Source organism: Camelus dromedarius, chromosome 15, assembly GCF_036321535.1.
Source record: "Camelus dromedarius isolate mCamDro1 chromosome 15, mCamDro1.pat, whole genome shotgun sequence".
Lineage (NCBI taxonomy): Eukaryota > Metazoa > Chordata > Mammalia > Artiodactyla > Camelidae > Camelus > Camelus dromedarius.
In genome coordinates this window covers 15,798,996-15,804,995 of record NC_087450.1, presented here as the reverse complement: position 1 = coordinate 15,804,995, position 6,000 = coordinate 15,798,996, and the positions used below count along the sequence as shown (strand labels likewise).

The 6,000-nt window shown below is 44.6% G+C and overlaps 1 long non-coding RNA gene across 1 annotated transcript in view; it reads left to right on the top strand.

Annotated features, from left to right (window-relative positions):
* Positions 1 to 1,470: 1,470 nt before the first annotated feature.
* The window catches only part of LOC116157505 (uncharacterized), a 67,003-nt gene continuing 62,473 nt past the window's right edge, over positions 1,471 to 6,000 (top strand). Inside the window, exon 1 of the long non-coding RNA XR_010384026.1 lies at positions 1,471 to 1,783. This is a non-coding gene — a long non-coding RNA (uncharacterized LOC116157505). The remainder of the gene's footprint in view (positions 1,784 to 6,000) is intronic.

Genomic DNA, 6,000 nt, shown 5'->3' with positions numbered 1-6,000 from the left:
GGCGGAATGTTCAGCCTTCTTTTCCATGGAGGATTTTTGGTGGTTTCGAGCCATGTGTCCCCTCAATCTCTTTAATAAATTCCTTCAGGAAGTTGGGGATTTCTGACAGCGATTTTTGAATAAAGAGCCCCCAACTTCCTTTTCTTCCACTCCTCCAGAAACCAAATAATTCTAACATTGTTTCCTCTTGATTGCTTCTACAGGTCAGCTATTTCAACTTTCGACTTTAATTATTCATGTCCAATGCTTGTGTATGTTAAATTCATTCATTTCTGTTAAATTCCCTTAATTGACCCACTCTGGTCAAAGTCCTGTGAAAGATGATATTGATGGAGACAAAGGCATTTAAAATAGTCTCTGCCCTCGAGGCACAAAGTATTAACCTAAAATACCAGGTTGCAGGTGATAGGCACTATAGGAGTGACACAAAGAAAATTAGGAAACGTATAAAGGATGTAAGGTCGTTGTTCTCTGGGGCTGGGATGCAACAGCAGACGCCGGCTGATTTTTCTGTGCGGTATCCATGCTACTTTTATGTACGGGCTGTACTCCAGCTTACTCTGAGGTTACCGTGCCTCTTCACTCCCAGCCCACATGCCCACGTGGTGCTGACTTTATTCCCAGGGGGATCACGTACTCCGAGCCATGCTGATGCTCCCAGTACACTCACCTGGCTCGAGCTGGCTTTGCTAGTAAGTACAAAACTCCAATCTGGACTCCAAATACTCTTTTTGTGCCATCCTGGAAATGGTTTCTTTCTCCTATTGGACTGGATTTTTGGGCAAAGGGAGCAAGAAGTTGCTGTGGCCCACCATGCCAGATCCTTGCATGTAGCCAACACAGGGAGGCTCAGCAGAGAGAGCTGGGTCCTGCTGACATCATTTAAATTCTCCACCAGCTTGGAACCGAAGGTGAATTAGACCCCTCAGCCACCCAAACCATATATATATATTTTTTTTCTTTTTTTTTTTTAGCTTAAGCCAGTTTAAGTTGGGTTTTCTGCCACTTGGACCTGTGCACCTGATAATGGAGCTTGGATTTGAAAGATGATAGAATCTTTAGAGGTAAAGACAAGGTCACAGTTTTCAAACAGTTTAATCTACATACAAACTTCTGCATCTGACAGTGTCGAGTGCAGTTTTCCATTTAGGGGAGGGTGTGGATTTAAAGCTTGCTGGTGTTGGAAGTTCCCTCTGTGCTGTACTGCGTTGCCCATGGGTGCTTAAACCCTGCTAGGAATCTGAAATAATCAAAGCTGGAAAGGGCATTTCTGAGCACTTCAGCACATTTTCTTCTGTGACCCACTCACTTTCCCTGGTGACGTCTCCACAGGCAATCTGCGTCATCCTTCAAATTCCCTGGAGACGGCTTAGTTTTCACCTGGCCTTTCTGAGCTTCCATCGCCAGGAGATTTCTGAGCAGAAAATAGCAGTTTTTACCCTTCTGTGATGTACGAGAGGAGGGAAGAAAATGAACATATTTAGAAATCTCTGTGTCATGATTTATATTTTATCTCATTTAATTTTTTTGCCAGAAGTCTAACAGGAAATTACTACTTTTCTCTTTGTGAAACGAGGGAGGCTTGAGCAAGGCGTATGTGACTCATCAAAGTTCCATAGCCAGGACACGGAAGCCTCCGGATTTGAGCCCAGGTCCCTTGGACACCAAAGCCCCGGCCGATTCCTCTGCATCATGCGCGTGCCATTTTCTGCGTTACCCCTGGATAACAAGCTGACCAAACCTCACCTTCTCCTTCTCCCCACGGACCAAAGCCCAGGAGCTGGTGAGATACCAAGGAGGGGTTTCTCTGGTTTGGCCCCTCTGACACTCCTCACAGGGTTAGGCTTTTATCATGGTCCAGTGTCTGCGCTCCTTTCCACACGTTTCAGGGGTCTCTCTGTACCTTGCATGTCTGTTTTGTGTCTGTCGTGGTTGGTGGGTGTAACTTAAGTGTTGTGACAAGGCGTAAGGCTGACAGTGTGGTAGTGGCCGTGGCTCCTGGCTGCCGTGAATCTCTGTCGTTTCTGTCGTCAGTGGCCGCAGCTGCTGGGGAGGGCGCAGGTCATCTCTGCAAGTGCTTCCGGGCCCCTCACAGCTGGACCGCCCGGATCCCGTCAACACTCCTCCGAGCGCTGTTCACAGCTGGATCCCTGCTCAGGCCTGACACCGTGCAGCTTTTTCAAACAACAGCACTTTCAAAAAACATGTTCAGAGTCTGCCCTCCCACCATCCCCCTTTGACTTGAGCCTTAGATTCATGTCCTGTCCCTTTACTGGCAAGCCTGAGGGACCCAGCGCGCCTGCTCAGTGCAGCCCAATGGAGGCTTCTAGGGAAGTTGGCAACTCTTCCTTATTCCTCCGACTTTATTAATCGTGCAAATCAAACCCCAGGATCAGCCTTGAATATCCAGCCATCTGCCGGGATAGACACAAACTAAATTTTGGTGATCCACAGCCCGGACTTGGAGCTGGGAGGATCTGGATTTGCATGCGAAGCCCAGCACTTAATCAATATGTTATTACTAGAGGTCTCAGAGGTATTTGTGGACAAAATAAGGAGGCATAGATCTTACTTCATAGGGTCTTTGTGAAGATTAACTGAAAAAGATACATAAAGGAACTAGGCACAGAGTATGTACTTAGCACAGAGTAACTATTTTTCCTGAGTGTCCTTGGTTCTACTATTATCTTTCCATCTTCAGTTGATATAAATTTCTTTAGTGAATGAAAACACAAATTGTCTCCCAACTTCCATGACAGATCTTAATGTTTTGCACCTGAACTTGCTAGAAGAGAGAAGGAAGGACTTTGACTGCTCTAGGGTATATCCTGAAGGTATCTTTGGTTTTGTTGAAATCAAACAGCTCTGTCCTAAGTGGCAACTGCCTGTTGTCGTATCACAGCCTATCCCTGGCAGAGGTGAAATACACCGCCCTGTAGAGTGTCTTCTGCCAGGACAGGTGAGTTTCAGGGCCAGTGATTAAGGCTTTTCTCTCTTGATTTGCAAAGTTCATGGTCCTCAAAGGGACAGCAAGACCTTTACCCCAAGTCCCGTTTGCTCTACAGGCAGAGTGATGCTTTTAAGTTGGTACATTTTTTTTTTTTTTTAAATTGAGGTCCTGTCATCTTGAGATTTCTGAAGTATTTATTGCTGCAGTATTTGTTAAACTGGAAGTCAGGCACCAGGTTCATCCAGGTTGCTGAGTAGAAGGAATCTTAAGTCATTGCTCTCAGCTTTGAGTCATGGGACAGGCGTGGCAAAACTGAAAGGGAAGGGCCTCGTGGGATTCCCTGGGATCTTGAGATGATTCTATCATATTCCATCTTTCTTGGGCCTGATTTCCAACTCAACCTTGGACTGATAGGAAACTATCACCTATTAAAATCGAACCCCTCCCAGGACGACAGGAGATACCTCTGTTCATCTTCTACATCTTGCCACCATGCCGTTCTTGGCAGTCAGACCCCAGGCTCAGCAGCATGATGCGGTACCAAAGAGCCTTTCGGGTAGTTTCCAGTTAAGTAAGAATTAGGCCGTGGGGTTGCTAGTACTTATAGGGCACCAGAATTCGGGCCGAGAAAGAATATTGTTTGATCCTCTGCTGAAAATGTGATGAGTAAACTGAGTGAAAGGGAGGATCATTTGAAGGGTTCTCCCTGTTGTGGAGACTGTAAGGCTGGAAGGAAATATAAAGCTCAGTTTCTGTCCTTAAGGAACGTGTGTTTGTGTTGGCCAGGCAAGAGTAAGGCACACGAAGCAACAAGCTAGATGAAGGAGTGTGTGATTAAGTGACAAGCCAACAGTTCAGACAGAAAGTGCTCTGGGGGCCGGGCCTTGGGAGACATGGCGGAGACGGCCAAGTGTTGACAGGTTTGCAGTGATCTGATGTTTTTGTGAGATGCTTGCCCAGGGTTAGAGATGCAGTTGTGACTGTGAACATGCCAATTCCAAAAACCACATCTCAGGGATTGTTTCATTTTCTCAAGTCCCGGATTCCTTTTGATTGAGGAAATTGCACTGGAAACTTTTCGGGGTCACAAGATAGTATTTTGTGCTTTCTAAGAAGCCATTTAGCTAAGAGTTTTAACAGTTCTCAAGCTCGGGGAGACTTGTAAATTTCTAAATGTATGAGATCAGGGTTGCCTTACAGCCTCTCACTGACTGCATGACCTTGAGCTTGTAAACCTGCTAAGATCCACTTTCTCTGCTGAACGAGAATGATAATACTATCCTTACAGAATTGTTAGGAGGACCACAGGAAGCTAATGGACACAAAGTGCTTGGTACATGGAAGGAATTAGTACAAAACAGGTCTATCATGGCCCCTGGTGGGGCTGGGAGGAAACACCTTTGAAATGAATCTAAAATCAGAGAACGTGGGAGCTGTGTGGGATCAGAGTGGTCACTTGGGCCAACTCCTCATTTTATAGATGAGGAATGGAGGCTAAGATAAACTGAATTATCTGCTCAACAACACACACCTCCCAGCAGTAGAGGTGGCCTGAGCCACCCTGTCTCCTAACCAGCATTCCACTGTATTTCTTTACTGTATGGCTTTCTGTGCTGGATTGATACAGTCACTGGGTTCAGCAATCCCCTCTTCCTATCTGCCTCTTTCTTTCACTGTCTCCCTCCAATACTGTCAACTACTTTGTGTTTGGCACTGGCAGAGGGGCAGGGCAGGATTTAAAAGTAAATAAGATGTAGTTCTTGCTGTCAAGGAATTGGCATCATAGATGGCTCAGCTGCCATGAAGGTTCTCAGATCGACGAGGGGTTAATGGGGAAGTGGACTGACATGGGGCTCAGGGGTAAATCAGGCACCAAGAGGGAGGTAAGCCAGTAGGGCGGTTCAAGTTGGAGTCTAGAGGCAGGCAGATTGGGCTCACATCCTTGTCTTAACCTTGAGCAAATTACTGAAACTCCATATCTGGATACCAAACAGAGATGATAAAAAAAAAATCTACTTTCTAGGATTGTTGTGAAGATAGATGAGAATGTAGTATAGTGCTTGGCACATAATAGGCATTCAGTCAATGAGAGCTGTATTGCTACAGGAAAGACACTACAGGAAAGACTCAGTGGAGAGGACAGAATAGTAAGCGTGGAATCACAGAATCACAATAAAGGATGTCTGATGCTAAGTAGTGAGTGATTCTGTTCCAACCTGGGGAGGAAAGTCCTTGCATAACGGTGACTGCTTTTCAGAAGTGAGTCCGAAGGTATTACACAACTCAGAAGACTCAAAGTTACCAAAGCTTTCTCCAAAGAATGAACCTGGCCCCCCACCACGCTTAGCAAATGCAAGACCACTTGAATTTTTTTGGGAAGTCAAAAGTGGTGAATCTGGACTCTTTAAAAAATTGTTTATTTTATTTTTTGCCAAACTGTGATTTTTAAACCAGTTTCTGATTAGCAGCTTCATCTGGGCAAATGAGCTCCCCTTGTTCCTTACAGGTCTATTTCAGATCCGTTTTTCATCAGCTCTGTTATTACACATTCTTTGCAGACTTGCTCTCAATGTAATAATAATACCCACCCTTTCCTTTACAGTGATTTATGACTTTATTAAAGCTCTTAGATTTCTGTTCAGATTTCTAATCTGTTGACTTGGGTCACTTTGTATAATTTAATTATCGTCAGAGGTTTTGCTATAGGTAGGGACACCTGAATTTAATTAATGCACTGTTTGCATATTTCACATCATAAATAATGATGTCCAATAAATTATATCTTAATATAAATCCCATAGTAGCCCTCAAAACAACTCCCTGCATTGAAATCCCAGCCATGGATCAAATCTTCACCGATGGTACTTGACATCTAAATTTTTCTCCAGGACCTTTCTGACCACTCTGATGCTTCTTTTCTTTCACTCACTTATGTAACAGTTACACCCAGAGCTTTTAGATGTTGACCAGGAAAGACAGAGAGCAATGCAATCGGATTTTCTTCTCTGAGATTTTCTTTTCTAGATATACAGATATCAAGAACGTAGAGT